General features: G+C 44.4%; 1 protein-coding gene across 4 annotated transcripts in view; it reads right to left on the bottom strand.

Moving 5' to 3' along the window:
* LNX1 (ligand of numb-protein X 1) overlaps nucleotides 1-27,434 on the bottom strand; it is a 211,069-nt gene that overhangs the window by 119,401 nt on the left and 64,234 nt on the right. For 3 of the 4 annotated variants that reach the window (XM_047799585.1, XM_047799584.1, XM_047799581.1), the window contains one exon: nucleotides 17,449-17,575. The gene's annotated coding sequence lies outside the window, so the exon portion shown is untranslated. Of the gene's footprint in view, nucleotides 1-17,448; nucleotides 17,637-27,434 lie in introns of those variants that run through there. The other variant, XM_047799583.1, reaches the window with a different exon arrangement.

Consider the following 27,434-nt stretch of genomic DNA (forward strand, 5'->3'; position numbering starts at 1 on the left):
TCCCTGGCACTTACCCATATGAGTAAACCAGATTCTTCATATACTATTAATGTTAAACACTACTGTATGTATTTTCCAACCTGGCTTTAGGCTGAATAAATCCTATATAAATGGACATAGATTATGAGAGAATTAGCTGAAAAGGCAGTTGGGGATGTAAAAAGAGAACTAGGTAGACTGCAAAAAATACGATTAATGTCATTTACCTGACATTTCTTTTCTTTCTTTCTTTCTTTCTTTCTTTCTTTCTTTCTTCTTTCTTTCTTTCTTTCTTTTTCCTTTCTTTCTTTCTTTTTTTCTTTCTTTCTTCTTTCTTTCTTTCTTTCTTTCTTTCCTTTCTTTCTTTCTTTCTTTCTTTCTTTCTTTCTTCTCTCTCTCCCTTCTCTCTCTCTCTCTCTCTCTCTCTCTCTCTTTCTTTCTTATTTATTTATTTTTTTTAGGGTGGCATATGGAAGTTCCCAGCCTAGGGGTTGAATTGGCGCTGCAGCTGCTGGCCCACATCACAGCCATAGCAACACCAGATCTGAGCTGCATCTGCAACCGGCAACATTGGATCCTTAACCCACTGAGTGAGGCCAGGGATTGAACCCTCATCCTCATGGATACTAGTCAGGTTCTTAGTCCACTGAGCCACAACAGCAACTCCTACCTGACGTTTCTTATTTCCAGTTTACATCTTATAAACATGTATGATGTATTGTGTGTTCAGACATGTGTGTGCGTTGCTGATGAACTGAGAAGAAACGATCAAAAAAATCATTAAGGCTTTTTTAAACTCGTTTCTCCCCTAAAGGTGAGTGAGAGGGCCTGGCAGCTTTGAGTCCATCCGCATTCCTCAGCATGTGAGCCATCGTCAGCACTGTGGCCTGACTCGGGGAAGGAGAAGCAGCAGGATGGCTTTTTGGCAGTTTGGAGGGAGAAGGAGCAGGAAGTAGATTCCCTCCCTGGGTGTGCAGGGAGGGTGTGGGTGGAAGCCTCGCTCTTCCTTGATACAAGGCTACTGCTGCTTCGGAAACCATCCTTCTTCCTTCTTCTCTGAGTTGGGAGGTGGGGGGTGGGGCAGAGAAGCCAAAAGGGATTTTGAGAGAGATGCATAGTCCACCAGTGTCATGCCAGGAGGCGCCAGGAAAAATAAGTCTCCATCTCTTTTTGTCCTCTATCCCTGCTACCTTTCCCACTAGTTTCTCTTGCTTAAAATCTGTCCTGAGACAGATCCTTTTTTTTTTTTTTTTTTTGTCTTTTCAGGGCCGCTCCTGTGGTATATGGAGGTTCCCAGGCTAGGGGTCCAATCTGAGCTGTAGCCGCTAGCCTATGGCAGAGCCACAGCAATGCTGGATCCAAGCCCCATCTTCGACCTACACCACAACTCACGGCAACATGGGATCCTTAATCCACTGAGCAAGGCCAGGGATTGAACCTGCCACCTCATGGTTCCTAGTGGGATTCGTTTCTGCTGAGCCACAATGGGAACTCCTGAGATAGATTCTTTTTGTCTTTTTTTTTGGGGGGGCTGCATCTGCAGCATATGGAGCTTCCCACGCTAGGGGTCGAATCAGAGCCGCAGCTGCCGGCCTACACCACAGCCACAGCAACACCAGATCCGAGCTGTGTTGTGACCTACACTATAGCTCATGGCAACGCCAGATCCTTAACCCACTGAGTGAAGCCAGGGATCGAACTCACATCTTCATGGATACTGGTTGGGTTTGTTACCACTGAGCTATGACAAGTTCTTCCAGAATCTAACTTTAGAGCTCTAAATATTCACGGCTGACCACAAAGATACATTTCTGAGCAAAACTGAGTCACGCTATCTGCAACCTAGAGGGTCATTAGAGGTTCTATGTACAGTGTTACCTGTACTGGAAAATTCAATAGACTGAAGACTTAATACCCTTAAGAACTGCCCTTGGGAGGGAGATTAAGAGATACAAACTTCCAGCTACAAAACGAATGAGTTGGGAAGAAATGGACAGTGTGGGAAATATAGTCAATAATGTAATATCTTCATATGGTAATGTAACTAGATTTGCCATAGTGATCATTTTGTAATGTATAGAAATATCAAGTTTCTCTGTAGTGCAACAGGAACTAACATGGTATTGAAGGTCAATTATACGTCAACAAACAAACTCATAGAAAAATAGGTCCGATGTGTGGTTACTAGAGTGGGGGAGGGGAACTGGTAAAAGTGGTCAAAAGACATAAACTTACAGTTATAAAGATAAATAAGTACTAGGGATTTAATGTATACAATGGATAATATAATCAACACTGCTGTATGTTATATGAAAATTTAGGGATAATTCCTAAGTTCTCATCACAAGGAAAAAATCCTTTTTTCTTTTATTTTGTAAGTCTATGAGATGATGGATGGTCACTAAACTTACTGTGGTAATCATTTCATAATGTGTGTCAAATCATTATGCTGTATACATGAAACTTATACAGTGCTGTATGTCAATTGTATCTCAATAAAAAATGAAAAAAGCACACCCTAAAAAAGAGCAGCCTTAGGGATATAGGCTATTTGGAAGGAGAAAAAACTTTTCATGAGATAACCTGCCAGAACAATGGGGTCTCTGATGGCTATTTTCCCACTAATTTTCTTTTAAATGCACATTGGTGTTACAAAAAATGGTTATCTAATATAGTGAGAATAACCCACATACTACACTGGACAGGTGATGGATAAACATATCCCCTGGCATGCTACACTGATAATTTCATATTTTCCTCCTACTGAAAAGACAAGACTTGGCTCTAAAGCATCTCTTGAATGAGTTGCATGAGTCATAGTTTTCTAACAATAGGAATGGGACCTCATAATATTAAAAAGAATCTATCCTTGAAGTCAAATGGTGCCGTAATCTTGGCCAACTTGAAACATGGTAGCCATAGACTCTTTCGGTTGAAAAGAAGACTTGAGATATGGTCCTTAAGTGAAAAAGGACTTTATTACTTTATAAAATCATTCTGCTTTTGGATAGCTCTAACCTATTAGTGAGGGAAAGTCTATACATTGACCAAAAATTTGTCTCCCTAGAACTCACCCACCCTCTCCATGGGTGCCATTTTGAATGTGTCAAATTCCTTAAATCCTTCAATTATTTAAAAACAGATCCCAAGTCCTCTCCTAGGTTCAGCAGCTTTTGGTGCATCCAACATTCCTTCAGGTTTCCAAACTCCAAGAGCCTGACTAGGCTCTTCTGCAAGCTTCCCAATTTGTCAGTGTCCTTCCTAAAATATATGGATAGCATAAAGCTCAGGTCTCCAGGACAGAGCCAAGTGGGAGTAACCAATTTCTTCCAGATTCAAACACTGCATCTTTTCTTTTCTTTTCCTTTCCCTTCCTTTCCTTTCTTTTCCTTTCCTTTCCTTTCTTTTCTTTTCTTTTCTTCTTTTCTTTTTTCTTTCTTTCATTCGTTCCTTCCTTCCTTCCCTCCCTCCCTCCTTCATGGTCTCAGTAGCAACTACTCTGCAGCTGCAGCAACACTGAATCCTTTAATCCATTGTGCTGGGCTAGGAGTCGAACCTCCACAGAGAACTGAGCCACTGCAGTCAGACTCCTAACCCACTGTGCCACAGTGGGAACTCCTGCATCTGCTTCCTTGATAGCAATACACACCTCAGCTATTACTGCAGTCCTGCCAAGGCTGAGCAGGGTTCACTGCCCTGAGGCCTGGAGGAAGCTATTAGCAATTCTTGGCCACAGAGTGGAAAAAAAAATACCAAGGGTAATAAAGTAAAGTGGGGACTTTTAAAAGTAAGGACTGGGAACACAGTTTAGAAAATGCAAAGGTTTTTAGTGGCAATAGGTATACTTATATAAATAGAAAGAAGTCTTCAATGACTAAACAGTTCCAGCACTGGAATTTTTAGTGCTGAATATGGTCCTGAGAACGAATGGTATTTGAGGAATTTGGGGGCTCTCCCCATTGTTGTTTGTAAGCATTCCTTTTTTTAGGGCCACACCCGAGGCATATGGAGGTTGCCAGGCTAGGGGTCAAATTAGAGCTGCAGCTGCCGGCCTATGCCTCAGCCACAGCAACTTGGGATCCAAGCCTCGTCTGCGACCTACACCACAGCTCACGATAACACTGGATCCTTAACCCACTGAGCGAGGCCAGGGATCGAACCCACATCGTCATGGATACTAGTCGGGTTCATTTCTGCTGCACCACAATGGGAACTCCTGTAAGCATTCCTTTATTGTGATGACTCTTGTTCTAAAATGTCCTGACATACATAACTCAAGAGAAAGAGACACCATTCAAACAAATGGTAAATCTGAGATCATTTTTCCCATCCAGAGCGTAAACATCGGTGAGCTGTCATTGGAAGCCACTGATAAATGGAAAAATTAAAAGTGTGACAGGCCAAGGGCAGCTGATGGAGGGGAGGGCAATGGGATAAACAAGGAGTCCTGCAGCTCCAGGTCCTCTTCACCCACTTCCTGCCCACCTGTTTAAAAAATAAATAAGTAAAAGCTGCACAAGCCCTTGAGAAGGAAAGTGCATGAGGAGGTTTTTACCAGTCACCTTGGACCACTAGGATTCCCCTCTCATCTGCCGGAAAGCATGGCTTATGGAAAATTCCTACGTAGCCTACGACAATCACAGTCAGAAAAAATCCACTGAAAACATTCCTAAATAACAGAAACAGTATCCCACCAGTGCTGTGTTGCAGCCTAAAGCAAAAGGAAATGTGAGACCTGACATACACGTATTTTTTAATGGTCAGTTTTCCCTCCAGGTTATTAAGGTAGTTGAAAAAAAATGTGGGAAATGTGAAAAATATGTACATGAAATGTGCAACATTACTTTATGTGTAAATATTTAATAATATTTAAGTTTAAATATTTTACTTATAGTAAAAACAGGTTTTTTTTTTTCTTCCTAGTTTCCCTTTGCTGACTTGAAAGGAAGCAAACCCATCAATACTATTTTAAAAGCTACCTCTTTGATTGCCTGATTCTCAACTGAGGAAATTACCATGTTTGACAATTTCATTTGACTAAGTGATAGTCTTAAACGATTTTTTTTTTTTTTTGGCATTTTGGGGACTGCACCTGCAACATATGGAAGTTCCCAGGCTAGGGGTCAAATTAGAGCTGTAGCTGCCAGTCTACACCACAGCCATAGCAACGCCAGGTCTGAGCCACATCTGTGACCTACGCCGCAGCTTGTGGCAACGCTGGGGCCTTAACCCACTGAGTGAGGCCAGGAATCGAACCTCATGGATAGTAGCTGGGTTGGTTACCACTGAGCCACAACAGGAACTCCCCTTAAATGATTTTTAAATTTTAAATAACTTTAGTTACTGATTCTATCTTTATTTAAATTCTGGTCTTTTGTTCATCATGGATTTTTTACTTTAATTTTTAAAAAATAATACATTAAAATATTACTATCATGATTACTAAGCTTTTTTGGTGCCCCCTTAAAGTGTGTACCCAAAGGCAAGGACCTTGTTTGCCTCACCTGCTCATGGCTTTGTCACTGTTATTTTTAGAAGCCCAGGAAGAGAGGGTGGAGTATCAGGCTTATGGTTAGGAGCCTGCTCTGTTCCCAACCACCTCTGTGGATCTCAGCCTTTTCCTTGCACCTGCCCTGGTCCCCAGCCAAGTGCAACAGCAAAAGCGAAGAATTACACAGGTGCACCACTAAATTTTAACCAAGGTCTAAATTGACTGTTGCTCTAGCTGATCATTATACATGATAGAGGCACCAGATCTGCAGAAGGGTTCATGAGGTAAGAGGAAGAACTTGCTTCCAATGAGAGGGAAAGAGTGTAAAGCCGTGTCCCTCACATGATCACAACATGATTGGATCCTGAAAGGGCTTTGTTTTGTACAAACAAAGGAGAGCCCCGACAAGTGATTTAAACAGTTCTTTTTAGTAAGGACACTGAGTGGAGTGTGGCTATACAAACAGCATGAGGCTCTGCTTGAGTGTAGTCAGCTTGCTTCGTAATTTTTGCTGACATTTAATATTTGAGATCTTTTCATCCCTTCAACGAAGCTTCGTGGTTTACAGTGTGTCTCAAACATATATAAAGACTAAGAGTTGCTTCATCTTTTACCTTCAAGAAACTGACCTTAAGGTTTTTCGGTTGCTAATGATGCTTTGAAATTTGGATATAGCTACATAGGGCTGCAGAAATGGTTTCAAACTGGCCACTGAAGCCATGCTTCAGTGCAGAGATCAGTCAGACTCAGGACCATCCTCCAGAACCATGAAGGCCAGAAATACACCCACAGAGGAATAGCTTGGAGCAGTGTCAATAAATTTTTCACACCAGCAGCCTCATCTCTCTAAAATGATGATCCGATGGGTATGTTTGTCTAACCACCCTGGCTCTGGCTTCACCTCCTAAATTAGATCACTGGAGGAAAAGTAACTGCCAAAGTTGGGACAAACTCTATCTTCCTTTATTAAACAAAGTACATGTATGATTACATTTTAAATTACAGATAAATTGGAGGTATCAAAGTGCCATCAGGATTTCCCGTCGTGGCCTAGTGGTAATGAACCCTACTAGTATCCATGAGCACGTGGGTTAGATCCCTGACCTCGCTCTGTGCGTTAAGGATCTGGCATTTCTGTGAGCTGTGGTGTATGTTGCAGATGCAGCTCAGATATTGTATTGCTGTGGCGGTGGTGTAGCTCCGATCAACCCCTAAGCTGGGAACTTCCATATGCCATGGGTGCAGCCCTGAAAAGATACCTCCCCCCAAATGTGCTATCAATTTTTGACAAATACTAACTGTGAACAAGGTACACGAGAGGACAGACAAATGTTCTATGGGCTATTCCTTAGCTTATAGACACATATATGATAGGGAGAAATTAATTTCCTTAGTGACCTGAGTGAAAATAGTCACACATGGGATAAAACTTGTCTTCAAACCAAGAGCCTGGGCTAGAAGTGGAGGCAGAGGTGCCATATGCATTGCAGAAGAAAGGGAGAGGGCACAGAGGGAGGGCAGGTGTTCATGGGCTGCTGCAAAGGTCAGGGTTAGCTCTGCTCCTACTCAATTTCTAAATCAATGGTCTCCAAAAGGGCAGATGCAATTCATTCATGAAGTCTGTGAATGACAATAGCCTGCATGGAGTTGCCAGCACTAGAAAAGACAAAAACAGGCATAAATGGTCTTTAAAGAGGCCAAAGTATGGTCAGGAAGTTAAAGGAGAATTGAACTAAAAGGAGACAATGTAATACATGGAGAATTAATAACTGAGAACATAGATATTTAGAGAGTGGGAAAAACAAGGGAAGTGTTAAGTGAAAAAAATTCCTAAGTGCCTAGCCAATTGAATGCAAGTTTTAGACGTCAGCGATGGTCTTTTACAAGCCTGTTCAAGAGGTGAAAGATTTTATTGCCCTTCCCCTGGGGTGTCACGCCACCGTTTTCAAAGTTGGGTTTGTTTGTAAGAACTCTGGCCCAGAAAAGATGTCCTTCTGTTTCCTGGTCTACCAACACAGTGAAATGGAGCTGAACCCCTGCCAACAACAAAAATGAAGCACATGCACCAGTATGTTCATTGCAGCACAATTCGCAATAGCCAAAACATGGAAACAACCTAAATGTCCATTGACAGATGAACGGATCAAGAAGAGGTGGTATATATACCCAACGGAATACTACTCAGCCATAATAGAGAACAAAATAATGCCATTTGCAGCAACATGGATGGAATAAGAGACTCTCATACTAAGTGAAGTAAGTCAGAAAGAGAAAGACAAATACCATATGATATCACTTATATCTGGAATCTAATATACAGCACAAATGAACCTTTCCCCAGAAAAGAAAATCATGAACATGGAGAAGAGACTTGTGGTTGCCAAGGCGGGGGGAGGGAATGGACAGGGAGTTTGGGGTTGGGAGATGCAAACTATTGGAGGAAAAGGAGTAAGAGAGCAGTGTAATGAGGCCCACAACAGCCAAGGGAAGTTCATGGAACAGATGGTCCTTGGGGAGGATCATGAAAGATAAATGGGTTCTGGACAAGTGGGAAGAAACCAGGTGGGAGGAAGAACCTGAGCAAACACATCCATCAAGGAAGAAGAAAACATCCACTGGTGTCAGGTGGTCCCATATGATGACCTGCATTTGAGGTTTAAAAATTACTTAAAAGTCATAGGATTTTGAGTTAGGTAAGAATCTTAGATTTTCACCAACTGCAGGAATCCTCTTTGCAGCAACCTGGAGAGATGACCCACCAGCTCTGGCTGGAAATACCTTCAGTGACGGGGAGCGCATCAAGTTGCCGAGAGCTGAATGCTTCCCTCTTGTTAGTATGGCCTTTAGCCCTTGCTCTGCCCTTCAGTGTAACAGAAATCACATTCATGCCCTCAAAACATGACAGCTCTCCTCCACCCCCTGGCATAAAGACTGGATTGTGGTTTTTAGATTATCTTTTCATCTCTGGTTCTTCCAGTTGCCTTCCTGGCAGTCCAGGTGGTGCCAAAGGGTCCACCCAGGATGGCCTCCAGCTGTTTAGGTTCCTTTGAAAACATGGCACCTATGGAGCTCCCATCATGGTGCAGCAGAAATGAATCCGACTAGGAACCATGATGTGGCAGGTTCGATCCCTGGCCTTGCTCAGTGGGTGAGCTGTGATGTAGGTCTCAGATTCGGCTCGGATCTGGCATTGCTGTGGCTGTGGTGTAGGCCAGAAGCTGTAGCTCCGATTTGACCCCTAGCCTGGGGACTTTCATATGCTGGAGTGAGGCCCTAAAAAGTAGGAAAAAAAAGAAAAAAAAAAGAAAAGAAAATATGGCACCTGGAAAGAAAACTTATCCAGTTGTGGTCTGGGCTCAGGGTTCAGTGGACGAATCACTTCCTTAAACAGGATACAACTTGCCTATTGAAGTGACTCCAAATGACCTTTCCTGATTTGCTTTTGTAGGTAAATCACGCTATTGACTGAAAAAACTCAGTAGGTCTTTAGAATAGAAAACATGTAACTGGAGTTCCTGTTGGGGCTCAGTGGGTTAAGAATCTAACTAGTACACATGAGGATGCGTGTTTGATCCCTGGCCTCGCTCAGTGGGTTAAGGATCTGGTGTTGTCATGAGCTGTGGTATAGGTCACAGACTGGTTTGGATCCTTTGTTGCTGTGGCTGTGGTGTAGGCCAGAAGCTATAATTCCTATTCGACCTCTAGCCTGAGACCTTCCCTATGCCACAGGTGTGGCCTTAAAACAATAAAACCACAAAAGCGAAAAATCCTGTAACTATTGTACTTTGAACATGGGAATAAATCATGGTAGTGGTGAAGGCTGCCAATTCTAATTCTCCTTGCTTGTATTTTGCCCAATATTTCAGCCTCCAAGGGGACTAGGAATTTCTCTATTAGCAGTGGGAGGGTCCTATGTGTAGGAATATCCCCTCAAAAGATAGGGCCACTCCCAGAACTTGTGAACATGACCTTTTTAGAAAAATGGTCTTTGATGATGTGAGTTAAAGATCTTGAGATGTAATCATCTTGGATTATCTGACTTACCCTAAATCCAATGACAAGGGTCCTATTAAGAGACAGAAGAAGGAGTTCCTGTCATGGCACAGTGGTTAATGAATCTGACTAGGAACCATGAGGTTTCGAGTTCGATCCCTGGCCTTGCTCAGTGGGTTAAGGATCTGGTGTTGCCGTGAGCTGTGGTGTAGTTTGCAGATGCGGCTCGGATCCTGCATTGCCGTGACTCTGGTGCAGGCCGGCAGCAACAGTTCCGATTGGACCCCTAGCCTGGGAACCTCCATGTGCCGCAGGAGCAGTTCTAGAAAAGGCAAAAAGACAAAAAAAAAAAAAAGAGAGAGACAGAAAAAGACACAGATACAGAGTTGGTGATGTGAAGACAGAGACAGACTGGAGTGATGCAGCCACGAGCCTGGAGTGCCTGGAGGCTCTAGAAGCTGGAAGAGGCAAAAGAGGATTCTTTCCTGGAGCCTCCAAAGGAAGCCAGGCTCTGCCAACACCCTGGTTTCAAACTTTTGGCCCATAGAACTGTGAGGGAAGAAGTGTGTGTTGTTTTAAGCTGCCAGGTTGTTGGTAATTTGTTAGAGCAGCACCAGGAAATGAATAGAGAGGCTCTGTATTGCCAGGCACATCCCCCCAGGAATGGGCTACACATTGGCCATGACTCACTTCAACGCGTCTCAACATGGTGTAGGGACAATACGTTGAGTGGCAGCCACTTAGACGACTACATACTTAGGGACAGCAGTTCTGCCCTAGTATAAAAGCATCATAATTTTCTTTTAATCCATTGCTAAGTTAGAACACAGATGTCTTCAGAGATGATGCTTAAACCAAATTTCCTAGGGCCCCCGGGGCGGGGAAAGACTACAGGTAGAATCACTGAGTTCATGTGTGTTGGAGAAGACGTAAAACAAGCATAATGATCATACTTAATGAGGAGTTTGAAAATATAGGTGACTCATGAATTAAGGTGAGGAGGCAGGAGCCTAAACATGCAGCGAACTAGTCAAAGAAGGCCATGTGACTGACAGAAGCAGTCATAAGCAAGTTACGTAAATCCTCTCGGCAGATAGCAATGACATATTTAGACCTCCCCATCATGTGTGTGCTGCCGCCACGCACTGTACCAAGAGGCTATTAAAGAAAATTCTTGGAGGGTTTCCACTCTGCTATTGGGGAAGTCTTTTATGTCCCTGTGACGAATGCATCAAACACAAGAAGCAACGAAGAGTCACTGGAAAATAATGGTGGAAGTTAAGTCCACACGTTTCAAGTCACCTATTAGTGACGCAAAGAAATGTTCCTGCTTAATTGGGACAGGGCCTGAACACTGTCAGAAGTATATTGTCAATCCACCAGGTCAAGGAGTGAGGCTGCCTACAATAGGAGGAAGAATTCTGTTAGAAGGACAGATACCGAAGGGCAGGGGCGAAGCGAACAGGAATAAAACGGTGATCACAGAAACCACAAATCTCAAAGTTGGAGATTTGGTCTCCCCTCTGCCTGAATTTCAGGAATCCCTTCTATTTCTTCCTTTTTAGAATATAATATAAAATAGGATAAATTATTACTATTTAATGAGTGATTCACTAAGTACAAGATAGTATGCTGGGTACGTTATGTTTATTTTCTCATTTCATCTTTAGAATGATCCTTAGAGATAGGTGATATAATCTTTATTTTGCAGATGAGCAGTACATGTTGAGAAGTACACAAGTCTTCTCATTCATTCATTCATTCATCATTCATTCAGTCAGTCAGTCAATCAGCAAACATGTACCAGGGATTAAATTTACCAGAAAATATCACCTTTAGTGACAGGGAACTCAGTGCCCCAAATGACAACCTGTTGGATTTTTGGAAAACTCTAGTTCTTAGAAAGTTCTTCCTAATACTGATCTGAAATCTGTCTCCGGGTAACCAAGCCATAGGTCACTGTAGTGTCCCCATGTCCCCTTAGAACAAAATGAGATAAGAGTCAATGGTGAATGTAAGAAGTTTACAGGGAGAAACCAACATTTTCTGCTTCTGATTTCAGCTCAGGGCAGTTTTAGCGCTTTGCAATTTATATGGCCTTCCTGTAAACCTCCATTCTTTGGAGATAACAGATGGTTAAATCCTCTGAACCCAGAAAGAGGGAGGTAGCCTTCCTTCCAAAGGGTTTTGAAAAGCTCTCGATACTTTGGAGGCCCTATCAGAGGACCATAAATTTGCCACCCACATAAAAGCGAGTCTGTGTGATGCCAGCGCACACACATCAGGAGTTGCTATGTACCACCAGGAAGTCCTTGGATGCTGAGGCAGTGAGGAGGCCACATTTCAGAGCCTCCCTCATAGGTGGCCTCTTGTAGCATCTTACAGAATGGTCTTTTAAGTAGTCAGAATCCTTGCAGGCCCAAGTTTCTTAGCTTGAAGGGAAGAATTCAAATCTAAAAAGGAGACCCTGGGAGCCAGGAAGCCAGGAATCACTCCTCAGGGAAAACCCACTGTTTATTTACATCACAGAATCCTACCACCCACAGTTCTGCAAAGGACCAGGCCTTTCCACTGGCAGCTCCTCTACCCTGGAACTCCAAGATAAACAAGATATTGGGGTGAGGGAGGGCTGGGCTGGGAGTTTGGGGTCAGTTGATGCAAACTATTACACATAGGATGCATAAACAACAAGGTCCCACTGTACAGCCCAGGGAACTATATTCAATATTCTGGGATAAACCATAACAGAAAAGAATATCAAAAAGAAAGTATATTTATATATGTATAACTGAATTACTTAGCTGTACAGCAGAAATTAACACAACATTATAAATCGACTGTTTCAATTTAAAAAAATACACTAAGTCAAAATAAAATGCCACGAGATGATTTTTGTTACCAAGTTTTCCTTCTAAGCTTTTGGGAGACTTTTAGGAAATGTGATTTTTTTTTTCCTTTCTTTTTTTAGGGCTGCACCCGCAGCATATGGAGGTTCCCAGGGTCGGGGTTGAATTGGAGCTGCATCTGCTGGCCTACACCACAGCCACAGCAATGTGGGATCTGAACCACGTCTGCGACCTACACTGCAGCTCACGGCAATGCTGTATCCTTAACCCACTGAGCAAGACCAGGGATTGAACCTGTGTCCTCATGGATACTAGTCTGATTTGTTTCTGCTGCACCACAATGGGAACTCCAGGAAATCTGTTTTGCTCGGAGAGTTTTTGGTCAACTCACTACTATTTCTGCCATTATTACATCCAAACTGTAGCCTAATCTAAGAAGTCTAGCTGCATCCGATAATCATTGTTTCCTGTAATAATACTTGATTTAACATTTATTGAGCGCTTACTATATACCAGGCACTGTACACGAAACCATTTCAGTTATTCCTCACAGTGGCACTGGGTTTGGTAAGTTTTCTGTTTTCCAGGTGATGAAACTGAGGCAAAAGAGATGTTATGTTACTTATGTAGCTAAATAATTACGTGGCAGAACTGGGTCTCAAAGCCAGGTCTGACAGATTCTACCCCCTATGCCTTCTTCTCAAGAAAATTATACTAGTAAAAGTTGATGTTGTACCAGGGACTCTCCTAAGCACTGTACACATTTCAACTCCTTTCAGCTTCATCATAAGCCTATTTTACAGCCGAGATGGAGTCAGGTTAAATAATCCATCCCAGGTCATGTGGCTGGTATAAGGTGGAGCTGGGGTTTTTATTTGTTTGTTTGTTTGTTTTTCTTTTTAGGGCCACACTTGCAGCATATGGAAGTTCCCAGGCTAGGGGTCCAATCAGAGCTGCAGCTGCTGGCCTACACCACAGCCACAGCAATGCCAGATCCAAGCCAAATGTGTGGCCTACGCCACAGCTTGTGGCAATGCCAGATCCTTAACCCACTGAGCAAGGCCGGGGATCAAAACTGCATCCTCATAGACACTGTGTTGGGTTCTTCACCTGCTGAGCCATAATAGGAAGTCCCTGAAGCTGGGTTTTGAACCCGGGGAGTCTAGTGCAGAGATCAGATCACTGTTCTCACACTGTCACGTTGTACTACCTTTAGTGCAGTAACTAAGGCTAATATTTCCTAGCGAAGCATTGCCTACTCCCCTGCAATCAACCTGCACTACTCACCTAGGGGTGCAGCCCACCTCGCCTCTGTTAAGGGGCCCTGGGGGTAAGAAATACACCATGTTAGCATCGCCTTTGGGGGGAAAGCTAAACATAGAAATAGGTGGGGAAGTTGAGGTGCTTCCCCAGGTTCCCTTAAGCAACACAGTAGTTGCTTTAACATTATGAGCCCCTGGCCTCCATCTACTAGGCTGTTACCTTGCTCTTGAATGATGAAAAGGTGCTTTAATCTTTTCGGGATGGGGTGAGATCTGAAGAAGATGCCAGCGTCCTGGGAACAAGCCTGCTTTCAGAACGTGCCTGGTTCAAGGTCATCGTAGGGCATAGGAGAGTCCATTAGGGACAATCACAGCCAAAGGACCCACGAACGTGCCTGCTCTCAGACAATGGCTCAAGGTCATCATAGGGCATAGGACAGCCCATCAGGGGACAATCACAGCCAAAGGACCCATGAGTCCCCCTTCCTCAGGCCGGGGCCAGCTCTAAGCCACCTGCTTCCTCCTCCTTCTGGGGCCATGGCCCTGCAGCGTAGCGGTGAAGGCTGGAGGAGACCAAGGAGACAGCACAGCTGAAAGCAGAGTGGGCCGCCCACCAAGTTAGATTACAGCAAATGACAAGAGGACTTCCCCCAAAGGGCTGCAGAGGACCGCCTTTTGTGGGTCTGTTGTGAGATGAGAGCCTTGAGAAGGGGGAGGGCAGGAGTAACAGCGGTGGCCAGATGCTCCTAAATCCAGACCCATCTGTCCGGCCCATTCAGAGACATAGGTTAAGCCTTCTCCTGCCTCCTGCTGGTTTCCTTTCTCTGAACTGTGGACATTGGTGTTAATTACTTACCATTAATAACCGGAACTAGAACTCTCAGGGTTCCTAATAATTGCAAACACATAGACCTTTTTTTTTTCTTTTTCTTTTTTCTTTTTTTTTTGTCTTTTTGTCTTTTTACCATTTTCTTGGGCCGCTCCCACAGCATATGGAGGTTCCCAGGCTAGGGGTGGAATCGGAGCTGGAGCGGCCAGCCTATGCCAGAGCCACAGCAACGCGGGATCCGAGCCACATCTGCAACCTACATACACCCCAGCTCACGGCAATGCTGGATCCTTAACCCACTGAGCAAGGCCAGGGATCGAACCTGCAACCTCATGGTTCGTAGTCGGATTCTTTAACCACTGCACCACGATGGGAACTCCAAGACCTTTTGTCTTGATAGGGTCAGACCACCACCTCCTCCAAGCAATCCAGGAAAACGCATTCAAGAAGGATGAATCTAGCTCTGATTTGTACTCACTGAGCACCAGGCACTGGTCACTCAACTCTCTCTACATGCTGCCTCATGTACTTTGAAGGACCAATTTACATTGTTGGGATTATTATCACCTATTTTACGGATGAAGAAAACAGAGGGTCAGAGAAGTAACGCAAGGAAGGATGTAAAAAATGGAAGAGACTATAATCTTCCATTTTTGTAAAATTTGTAATCAGACCTTTTTGCCACCCAACCAAGGCATGGAGTTATTACAACAGGAAGGAAACCGCTATGGGTAATTTAAGCCCTTTGGACAAAACTTGTGTACCCATTATCCAAGAGATCAACTGCATTCTGGGTTCCCTGACTCTGAATTCCAGTCTGTAATTTTTCCCCTTTCTTATATCCTTCATTACATAATGTCCACAGCTTTGTTCCTTTAATAACCAGGGACCCTGATATATAGTGATGAAATAATTTTTTAAAAAAAATTGAAGTGTAGTTGATTTACAATGTTGTATTAGGTTCAAGTATACAGCAAAGTGATTCAGATATATATATATATATATAAATAATTCATATATATATAAATAATTTTTCAGATTCTTTTTCCTTATAGTGTATTACAAAGTACTGAGTATAGTTTCCTGTGCTCTAAGTAGGTCCTAGTTGATTACCTATTTTATATATAGTAGCGTGCATGTGTTAATCCCGAACTCCTCATTAATCCCTCCACCTTTCCCTTTTGGTAACCATGTTTTTTTTCTTTTTTTTTAGGGCTGCACCTGCGGCATATAGAACAGGTTGGGGTCGAACTGGAGCTACAGCTGCCAGTCTATGCCACAGCCACAGCAATGCCAGATCTGAGCCACATCTGCGACCTACACCACAGCCCACGGCAACGTTGGATCCTTAACCCCCTGAGCAGGGCGAGGGATTAAACCTGCGTCCTCATGGATACTAGTTGTGTTTGCTACTGCTGAGCCACGACAGGAACTCCACGTAGGTTTGATTTCTATGTCTATGAGTCTATTTCTGTTTTGTAAAGAAGTTCATTTGTACCATGAAATGATTGGTTTCCCTATCCATTAACTACCCTGCAAAGAACTAATGAACCATGGTCAGACCCGAGGGAAAGCAGTCTTGTGGAGAAGCTGGTGACTTTAAAGACATAATCTCATCCAAAAGACTCAGGCGTTGAGAGATGTTTTTCTCTTCCCTACTGACAAGGCTCTGAATCCAGTGAGCACAGCAGTGAGGGACAAGCAGCAGCCACCACTTAAACAGAGGGCTCAAGGGACAAGGACAGACTCAAAGGTCATTTCAAGAGCAACGTCAGCCTCTGAGGAGGAGGAGAAACCAGCAACAAGTGCAGGGCAGAGGCTGAGGGAGAAGCAACAGTCTGAGAGCTCGTTTCAATGTATGCTTTTGGAGAACGGATGAGTACTTTGAATTTCTGGGTGGATAAAGATGAATATTCATGGGAATAGGAATAGTCCTAACAGATGACGCCCTGGCTCACTGAAATCTCAGAAAAATAGTCCACGAAGGAATCCAGAATGAAATGCCGCCCCCTATTTTGACTTTTTCTTTTTAAATTTTTCTCCCCCCCCCCCATTTTCCAGCTCATCCCAGTAGGGAAAAAGAGGTTTGGAGATGGTTTCATTTCTTCTAACGACCCTATTGAGTGCAGAGTGGGGCACTGCGCTGTCAAGAACAGAAGCAGGAACAGGCTGTATGGTCAGGATTATGAAAACGAAAATGGTTCCTAGAGCTAAAATTACTTGAAAAAGAAACATCTTGGCAAAGCAATGGCCTTGGCATATTTGCTGTGAAAAGAAATAGAAAGAGGAAAAAAATGGAAGCCTTCAGAAAAACTACACATCAGCCCTGAACTTATATTCTTGTCAACATTGAGGAAAGAATCTTTAACCGAAGGGCAGCAGGCAGTTAAGCCGGGTCTGAACGTAAACAATTCTAATCCAGACTGCAAAGTGGTTTGACAAAGAGTGTCTGACCAAGAGTTTTCAACAAAGAACAAAGGAAACGGTAGACTTTTTTATGGAAGAAAGAGGGAGGAATGCTGGAGTGGAGGGCTTCTCAGGAAGGGCCACAGAATTTACTGGTTGGAGCAACTGATTTTTCAGGAAAAAAAAAAAAGAATTTAAGGTTGTCTCACAGATTTAGATCAAAATTGCCTGCGGCGAGACAAAGGCAGAAAGTAAGGCAAAATAAAGCAAATAAGCACCTCTGAATTCAGGTGGCCTCCAAACCCCTGTTACACACGGGCTGGACAGGTTTTTAAGTTGCTTCCAAAAAAAGTCTCCCCTCCATTTCATTTCAGGGGTTAAAACAGTAATAATCAGTTCAACTTCCCAGACAAGCAGAGGCTGGATTAATGATTAAGAGAAACAAAAAAGGATTCAATATCTGGCTTAGGAGAAATTTCCTGGGCAACCAAATGTCAAAGGCATCTCCTTCTTCTCAAAAGGGCTTTTCCCTCTGGGACAAACACCCCAGGCTTGTATTTTTTCACTCAAATCCCTAGTTCAGATCTGTCAGGGGCCAGTGGTCTAAAGGCCCACGGAGAAAAATGGAGGGTTTCAGCTCACCTTTTTAAGTGTTGCCTACGGCTCTCAAAGCAGCACCAGCCCTGCAGTTCTCACACCTTGTGGGTGAATTCAGCAGCTCCCTGGGCCAACCGAGCAGTGATCAGCGTCCACCTCAGAGTACAGGTGCCTAGAGGAAGGAGGAGGGCATTGGTCGGTGGAGAGCAGGAAATGTGTGACATCACGGGAGCCTCCGCAGGTAAAACATTGCTGGGACCTTAGCTATTGAGACAGTCAGTCGGTCCCGCCCACCTGTCATTTACCTGAATACCTGGGAGCAGGTAGGTGGCGTCTCCACAGGAACAAATGAATCAGTTAGAGCAATTTGCCCAGTGGAATTTACTTTCTTTGCTGAGCACAGCACGTGTCCAGCCCTGTGGACCGATCTGAATTTATATCCCTGGTTGCTTCCCCAGCCCCCTCCTCCCATCCCCTCCTATTAGCTGCCTACAAGTGAGTTAAAAAGAAAGTCTGTTTATTTTTTTCATTTTAAAACTTTATTTTAAAATTGAAGGGTTTTATTAATTTCAGGTGTACAACATGGTGGTTCAATATTTTTATAGATTATGTTCCGTTTAAAGTTATTACAAAATAATGGCTGTATTTCCCTGTGCTTCCCCCCTCCCCCCCTTTTTTTTTACTGCACCTGTGACAGGTAGAAGTTCCTGGGCCAGGGATCCAATCCAAGCCACAGCTGTGGCAATGCCAGATTCTTAGTTCACTGCATCATAGCAGGGATTCCTGTACAATGTATCTTTGTTGCTTATTTATTTAAAAAAATTTTTTTTTGTCTTTTTGCCTTTTCTAGGGCCACTCCCGCAGCATATGGAGGTTCCCAGGCTAGGGATCTAATCGGAGCTGTAGCCACCGGCCTACGCCACAGTCACAGCAACAGGATCCAAGCTGTGTCTGTGACCTACACCACAGCTCATGGCAATGCTGGATTCTTAACCCACTGAACGAGGCCAGGGATTGAACCCGCAACCTCATGGTCTCTAGTCGGATTCATTAACCACTGAGCCACAACGGGAACTCCTGTTGCTTATTTATTATATCCATAGTTGTTTGTTTCTCTTAGGCCCTTATCCCTATCTTGCCCCTCCCGCCTTCCCTCTCCCCACTGGTAACCACTAGTTTGTTTTCTATGAGTCTGTTTCTGTTTTGTTACATTCATTTATTTTTTAGATTCCATAGACGTGATAACATAGGAAGTTTAAATACAAAGGCACAGTCATTTAACGAGCATAAAGAGGAAGTATGTGAAGATTGACTGGAAAATATTTGGGATTAATCCCCAAGTGCCTCTCTGATGGCATCCGTTTGAATTCCAGGGGTTGTTTCAATACAATAAATGAGAGGTGACATTTCAAATTCATTTTAAAAAAATCTAAATCTGATGCTTGTCAGTAGTTTCAGAGACAAATTTTCAAATATGTTTCCCCACCCCCTCCCAGCGTTTCATCTCATATTCAGGAGTCTGAAACTTCAGTCACTCCTGGCTCGCTGGCCAGGCAGTTAGAGTCACATGGCAGTTACAGCTCACTGTCGGCCTGCAATTAGGAGCAATTTAAATGATTCAGATTTGGATGATAGTACAGTAATAAGGTGGCATTGTTGGCTGGTTAGATCCAGGAAGGAGGAGTCAGCCTTATTTCTGTCCCAAGCGTGGTGTGTGACCCTGGATAGGTCATTGTGTTGCTTCAGCTCATCCAGCAGGAAAAGACTGCAACGCTACAACTCAGTCAGCAACACAACGGCAGCTGGGAGCGATTACAACTGACTGTTAAACCCTTTGGCATCTTTCAGAGGATTGTAAACAGCTCCCATCATGGTATGTAAACGCCATGTATATTTCTGTGGCCCTGGTCCAGCATCTCTGTACAATTTATTCAGTCTTTGGAATGGGCTACCTGGGGAAGTTGTGGGTTCTGCCTCCCAGGAGGATGGCCTGCTTGCCCAGAGAGATAGACTCTAGTTTTCTCCCTTGAAGAAAGAAAAAAATGTTGACATTCTGATTTTTCTCCCAGTCTGTCTCACTCTTCTCTTGATACTGGAAATACTATGGAGCCACACATTCTAACACTATTCTTCAGAGGCGTTTGGATTGGCTGGTTGGTTGGCGTTTTTTTTTTTTGGCTGGGGGGGAGGGGTGGTGGAAGAAGGATAACAGGAAGGGGGAGGGGAGGAGGAGAAGGAGAGGAAGGTGTGGATTCCTTTTTCTTGGCCTTGACATTGACTGGGTGCCCAGCGTCATTGGATACCTTGTAAAACAACCAGGGAAGGAAGGACGAGAAATTCTAGTCAAGGGCTTGGGTGCAGAGCAAGCTCTGGAAACTTCACTTACAAAAGAGCTGGCTCTTCTTCTCAGTGCTTCCAGACTAGATGGTCTTCCCCACTTGGGAACAGGGTACACTTTATTGAGAACTGGAAGCTTAAAAAAATTCCTTAGGCATTCCCATTGTGGCCGAGCAGGCTAAAAATCTGACTAGTATCCATGAACATGCTAGTTCGATCCCTGGCCTTGCTCAGTGGGTTAAGGATCCAGCGTTGCCATGAGCTGTGGTATAGGTCGTAGATGTGGCTCAGATCTGGCGTTGCTGTGGCTCTGGTGTAGGCCTCAGCTGCAGCTCCAATCTGACCCCTAGCCTGGAAACTTCCAGATGCCACAGGTGCAGCCCTAAAAGGAAAAAAAATTCTCCATTCACATTTTTATTATTGTTTTTGTCTGATAGAAACTATGGTAGGCATTACACCTGTGGCACAGTGGGTTAAGAATCCGACTCGGAGGCTCAGGCTCGGGTCGCTGAGGAGGGGCAGGTTCCATCCCAGGACTGGTCCGGTGGATTGGGTGGTAGGGTGGCTTCTCCTTTACTCTCCTTTTCCTCGCCTGTGTTTCAGGAATAAGTACCACCTACCAGTTTGATATGCAATTGAGAAACATCTGCTAAACAAAGGCTTCTTTGGGGCTGGACTGGGTGTCTCCTGGGACAGGAGGAGGGGCCAGACCGGGTGTCTCCTGAGACAGGAGGAGGGGCCAGACTGGGTGTCCCCTGGGACAGGAGGAGGGGCCAAGTGAGCCGCCAGCCCGCTGAATCATCTAGAAGACCTGCCTACGTTTGTCCTGGCAGCCTGCCTTCCGTGTGTGCCAGTCAACTTTGAAGGGCACCTGGTCCCATCTGGCAGGAGGATCACAGACTTAGGGAGGGTGGAGGGGGAACACGGTTTCTGGGAAAAGAACTCACAAGAAATGACAGTGCAGAAAGTGTTATCAAAAGCCCTTGAGGCTATGGGGCTTCACTTGATATGTTCACTGCCACACAGCCTTCTGCTCCTGTGGTTGGATGAATGAAAACTGAGAACAAAAGTTGAACCAGGAATGGAGCTCACTCCCAGGAATACAGTGTAACAGAACAGAAAAAACGAGATGTATTCCACACAATAGGCCATTTGACTTGGTACTCCTGGATTTAGAATAATCTTTACAAGTTTAAAAGATCAATATGGGCTTCATTATTCCACTAAGGTTGTTGCATTATTATGGAAACAGTATTTCTAAAGGACTGGTGAAAAGATATATGTAATACCCATAAAAGCTACCATTGAATAAGTGCTTAGCTGGTACTACCTAGGGTTATAAGGCCCTTTTGTTTTTCTTTAGGGCCACACCCTCGGCATATGTAAGTTCCCAACCTAGGGGGCAAATCAGAGCTGTAGCTTCTATCCTACACCACAGCCATAGCCACAGCAACTCAGGATCCTTAACTCACCGAGTGAGGCCAGGGATCGAACCTGAGTCCTCATGGATACTAGTCAGGTTCATTACTGCTGAGCCACAAGGGGAACTCCTATAAGCACTTTTGACCCCAACCCTGTAAGCTGTTACTCTTTTTGCATATACGGCTGGAAAACCAAGCTCAGAAAGACTGAGTACTTGCATGAAGACAGCACAGCCAGCAGGTGGTGGGGTCAGAGCAGTTTCAACCACTGGGAAAAAAAGGGGAAAAGTTTCTGATTTCATGCTCCTTGGGCAACTTCCTGGATTCTAATCAAACATCTCACCTATCCTCTTTTCAGAAGGAAATGCCTCGGAGAAGAAGCCCTGGGAAGCGTAGCTTCTGGGAAGGACTGTCTCCAGTTGCAAACGAATTTGTAATCTGGTTTATGTGCTGAGTATGTAGTTAAGTTACGAATATATATACATATGGATGCATTTATACATACATTTGAGAAAATACACCAGGAAATCCATCATCCCTGGATGCATCCTTGAAATCATCTTTTGGGGATCTATCAAACCAACCGCAAGAAGGGAAGCCAAAGTGATCAGTTGTAACTCGGTATGACATCTTTAATGGCTATTTCTCTTTTTAACTTTAACAGTCTATCCCTATAAAATCTGCAGAGTTTATCCAATGGGCCATAAGAACAGAACCACATGCAACTGGATAATGAGATAATGTAAAATTGAATTCCAATACAACCATCGCCAAGTTAAGATGGTTTAGACCACGGTTGGCAAATATTAGACCCACACTACTCTGTTCCCTCCTCCTATATCGCTCTCACTGTCATTGCTAGAAGGCCGTGGCACCCTTGGGCTCAGAGATAACCTTGGAATCTTCAAGATACAAGTCCAAGCACAATAGCAATTTCTATCTCTGGTTTGCGAGTAAGCGGGAGGGATAATCAGGAAAGGAAATGATGGGTGTTAGGTGGTGTCATAAGGCAAGATTTCATGGAGAATGGAGCATGAATTGGACCTTGAAGGATTTGGAGAGGGAGTTGAGAAGGGCTGACAAATCCAGGCAGGACAGCAGGTGGAGGCAGGGATGATCACAGCGCATGTGTGTGTTGGAGAGAAACTGTGTGGTGGAGGAGGAGGCGAAAGACAAGGTAATGAAATGTTCATCCTGCTGGGGTGAAGAGGACCCACCCTCTGCTCCATTTAGATGGGTAGGGAGGCAATAGACTGTAGAAAGCCTCAAGGGCTGACTTCTCAGGTCCTCACTTACTACGGGCTACTTCTGCCATGATGATCAAACAGTGGGAGGAAGGAAGGAAGAAAAGGAGGGAAAGAAAGAGGGAGGGAAGGAGGGAAGAAAGGAAAGGAGGGAGGAAGGAAGAAAAAGAAGAAAGAGGGAAAAAAGGAAGGAAGAAGATAAGAAAGAAGAGAAGAAAGAAAGAACTGAAGAAAAAAGAGAGGAAGAAAGAAAAGAAAGAAAAAAGGAAAGAAAAATGAGAGAGGGAAAGAGGGAGGGTAGGAGTGAGAGAGGAGGAAAGAGAAAGAAATTCAGCATCTTTGGCATGAGCAATTTATTAAGAGTGACAAAGTGTTCAGTGTTGGGCTAAACTTCCAGGATATGTCATTTCGGCTACCATGTGATCATCTTACTCTTTGGAAGCAAGCCTCCTTTGCAGTCAGCATATCCTGTAAATTTTGTTCTTTGTGACAGGTGGAACACATTAGAAAGCTCTCTGAACTCAAGGTTGGTCCTATCCTAGTTAGCCAGCCAGTTCACTTGGGCTTTTTGATTCGTCTGGATTCTTTTATGTTTCTTGACAGGGAAATCTATGGGAGGAAAGGAGGCCTGTTGTCAAAGCTCTTTCCTTCTAGATCGCCACAGTGAAGGCTGGCATTCTCAAGGATTCTTCTTGGCAATGAACTGTGGCTAAGACTGTATACCTCAAGATTCATCAGAATTGCTTTGACCCTGTGTGCTTCCTCTTTTTTTTTAATTGCATATTTGTAGCGTTGTCTAAGATGACTGAATGCCACAACAAAAGGAAACATAGTCTATCTGATTTTAATAAAAGGCCTCTCTCTGGATGACATGGTTTTGCCTTGTGAGATGGAATTGCCATACACGTGCCATTGTGTTGGCCTCAGTTGCTTTTTTTTTAAAGTAGCTTAGCTCCAAATCTTTTATTTGGTGATTATAAGTACTTAGCATGATGCAAGTAAGCAGCACCCAGAGGGCAATTATGGAAAAGAACAGTAATATTCAGCTGATGGGATAGATTCCACGTGGTTCTGTGTATGTGGAAGGGATTGCTCTCTCTCACAAGGTTACAACTATTGTGTTGTCTGCTTTGCAGATGAGCTTCTGGGATGGACCTGTGGTTTGGGAACAGACACTTCTCTGCTCCCAAACACTTCTCTGTCCTGATAGACAGTACATCTATCATTGGCAATGGCATACATTTTGGGACGGTTTCCTATGCAGATCTGTGGCCAGCACACTTCTCTTTGGCAGAAAAAAAACACAGAGTTCACGGATGCCATCTCTGTAACTGTCACAAGACCTATATTCCACAGCTGTGATTATCTTCATGTTTCTATGACTCCATCTTTGGATGAACCAGGTGGGTTATTCAATTTTTTTTGGTCATGGTTGTCGCTATTTTGAAGGTTGTCATCTCTTTGTTTCTTTCTTGGTTCCATCATCTATAGCTACTCGAATTGAGCCAATACCATATGTCAAAGGTGTAAAAATGTCTCTTCTCCTGTTAACTTGTGGGGACCCCTCCACGTCCTTGACCTTCTCAAGTCTAAGGACATTTACCTCCACTCCTCTTAAGCTGCCCATTCTCAGGGCCACCCCTTGGATCTTCTTATCATCCAAAAACTTTCCACGCCATAAAAAGCTGAGGGAGTTCCCTCGTGGCTCAGTGGTTAACGAACCCACCTAGGATCCATGAGGATGTGGGTGGGTTCAATCCCTGGCCTTGCTCAGTGAGTTAAGAATCCGGCATTGCTGTGACTGTGGTGTAGGTCACAGACATGGCTCCGGTCCCTCATTGCTGTGGCTGTGGCGTAGGCCAGCAACTACAGCTCTGATTCGACCCCTAGCCTGGGAACCTCCATATGCCACAGGTGTGGCCCTAATAAGAAAAAAGAAAAGAAGAAGAAAAAAAAATCTGAGAAGGCTACTCTCTTCTACATCTTTTAACCATTCAGATTTTTCACTCTCCTACTCAAAGTATGCCTTCTTCTCTGAATGGACTGTGAACCCTGGTTCTTGACCCCTAGAGGCTGCCCGAGAATATTGCTCCCTAGAGTTTTCATTTCAAGCCTATCAGGCCCAGATCCCACTTCCTTACCCACATCTTCAACTTCCTAATGGTCTGGAGGATCCAGAGCGCCAGCCTCCTCCCTTCCTATAAGCATGAGGGTTGGTGCTGCCATCTCTGTTAAGCTCTGCAGTGCCAGCTGCCTCTGTCACTCTCCTCGGCAATGGCAATCCTGGTCCATGCCTCTCCTTTCCACGACCATCCCACCTTCAGTTCCTTTGCTTTGCTGCGCACGCCAGGCCTTTCATGATTGGCCTCTGCCTGCCTAGCAAACCTCATCAACATCTCCGCATCCTTTCCCTCCACAGAATATCAGCACCCCCCCCCCAAGTCCCCATGCCCTAGTAACACAGTGTTAGAGGGGACAGTTTCCCCACACCCCGATTTCCATGGGAAAGTGGTTTCCAAAGAAAACTCTGATTGTCTTCAGCCCTTACACACTCTGCCCCTGCAAGTCCCTCCCTGGAAAAATGATAAAGAACAACGGGCAAGCTCAGCTTTGTTCTTCCCCTGTCTTGGAAGTGAGCCCCAGTTTTCCTCTGCTGCTCCGTGTGCTGAGTGACCCCAGGTGGACTTCTTCTTCTTCTTTTTTTTGTTTTTTTTTTGTCTTTTTGCCTTTTCTTGAGCTGCTCCCGTGGCATGTGGAGGTTCCCAGGCTAGGGGTCTAATCAGAGATGTAGCTGCCGGCCTACACCACAGTCACAGCAACGCGGAATCCAAGCCGTGTCTGCAACCTACACCACGGCTCACGGCAACGCTGGATCCTGAACCCACTGCGCAAGGCCAGGGATCGAACCCGAAACCTCATGGTTCCTAGTTGGATTCGTTAACCACTGAGCCACGACAGGAACTCCCCCAGGAGGACTTCTGTTTGAAAAGTTGCCATGTCTAGATCTGCCTGAGCTGATGTTTTCCCTTGTTCTAGGTCTGGTCCTCCAAATTAGCTATTACCATCCTTTTTTCTTTTTGTTTTTTTAGGGCTGCGCCTGTGGCACAGGGAAGTTCCCAGGCTAGGGGTCAAATCGGAGCTACAGCTGCTGGCCTACACCACAGCCACAGCAACGCCAGATCCAAGTTGCGTCTTCGACCTACACCACAGCTCATGGCAACCCTGGATCCTCAACCCACTGAGCGAGGCTAGGGATCGAATTTATATCCTCATGGATGCTAGTTGGGTTTGTTACCACTGAACCACGATGGAAACTCCTAGCTACTACCATTTAAAGAGTGATATTCTGGCTTCCATAATTACCCTTTTGAATTTTTCTCCAGTCATCCCCAACTCAGGTGGGAAAGACAGGCACTGTTTATTCCTCTTGGATACCCAATAGAAAACCTGGCTGTGGTCCCCATAATGACCTGTCTCTCCCTGATAGGCTCCTACCCATCTGGCACCATTCTATTGACCGTCGCCAAGACTGACGTCATGCCCCTTTATATATTCTCTTACAGAGTCCTGGTAGGAACCCCATGAGCTCACAGATAAGGAAACCGAGTCTCTGAGTGAGAAACTTGTGCAACATGCCCAGTGGGTTACAGGCATCCCTGAGACTAAGATATTTCCCCTCCCTCAGCCTAGGAAACTCTTACTCCACCTTCAAGGCTCAGCTCAAATGCCACTTCCTTTACAGAACCTCCCCCGAGTTCTCCAAGCAGACATCCGTGCCTGTGCTGCTTACACTCCCTATCCCAGAAGTTAGGCATTGACTGTGATTTTTTTTTTTTAGGGTCACACCCATGGCATATGGAAGTTCCCAGGCTAGGGGGTGACTTAGAGCTACAGCTGCTGGCCTATGCCAGAGCCACAGCAACACTGGATCCCAGCCACGTCTTCGACTCACAGCTCACCACAATGTCAGATCCTTAACCCACCGAGCAAGGCCAGGAATCGAACCGGCATCCTTATGGATCCTAGTCAGGTTCATTAACCGCTGAGCCACGAAGGGAACTCCTTGACTGTGAGTTTTTAAAAGACAGTCTGCTCTCTAGACAGCCAGCTAGGGAAATCGACGTTTCATAGACCTTCAGGACTCAGCCCAGTGCCTTCAGTAAACATTAGTTCAGGGAATTAAGATGACAATAAGATAAGGGGAGAAGGAGGGAAGGGGGAATTCCACTGTTAGGTTCAATTTGGAAATATCTCTTCCTATTCCCAGGAGTCTAGGCATATAGATGTGGAGAAGGGAACTAACTTTATTACATTTAATTTTCACAGCAGTGCTACAATCCAGACATTCATTATTCTTTTGCTCACTTATTCCAAAAATGTATGAAACACTGTTAATGTGCTAGTCATTGTCAAGGCTAAGAATCTATTTTCAGGAACTCATCATCCATGGACAAGCAGAGTTAAAGACCAGGGATTAAAGCACAAGGTAGAAATTGCCAGGTACTCATGGAGATGCAGGAAAAAGGAAGGTTTGCTCATTTCGTCTCATTTAAAGCATTCAAGTTGTTCAAATGTCCTGCTTTTGTTGGCCCAGCTAGTAGATGACAGAGCTAATACTGCGGGGCAGGTCCGCTTACTTTAGAGCCCGTTAATCGTCCCAGGCTCCACATGACCTGGCCTTGGTCCTTGGCTAAGAAGGGGGCCTTCAGGAACAGGGACCCATGGGATTCTAGATGCTGTGTGTCACCCCAGAGAACCTGAGACCCCTTATACCTTTACAACTTTCTACTTACTTCAGACGTGGTCTCAGAGTTTCATGCCCACAATCAGGATTGGTTAGTTCCCTGGGAAGAACTGGAAAGAGATCTGTGTTCTCAAGGGACAGTAACATCTATCTACATCTATATCTATCTATATATAAATTCATTGAAGTACAGTTGGTTTACAATGCTCTGTTAATTTCTGCCATGACATATGTATATATACACACACACATATATTTATATTCTTTCCCACTATGGTTTTTTAC

Source organism: Phacochoerus africanus, chromosome 10, assembly GCF_016906955.1.
Source record: "Phacochoerus africanus isolate WHEZ1 chromosome 10, ROS_Pafr_v1, whole genome shotgun sequence".
Lineage (NCBI taxonomy): Eukaryota > Metazoa > Chordata > Mammalia > Artiodactyla > Suidae > Phacochoerus > Phacochoerus africanus.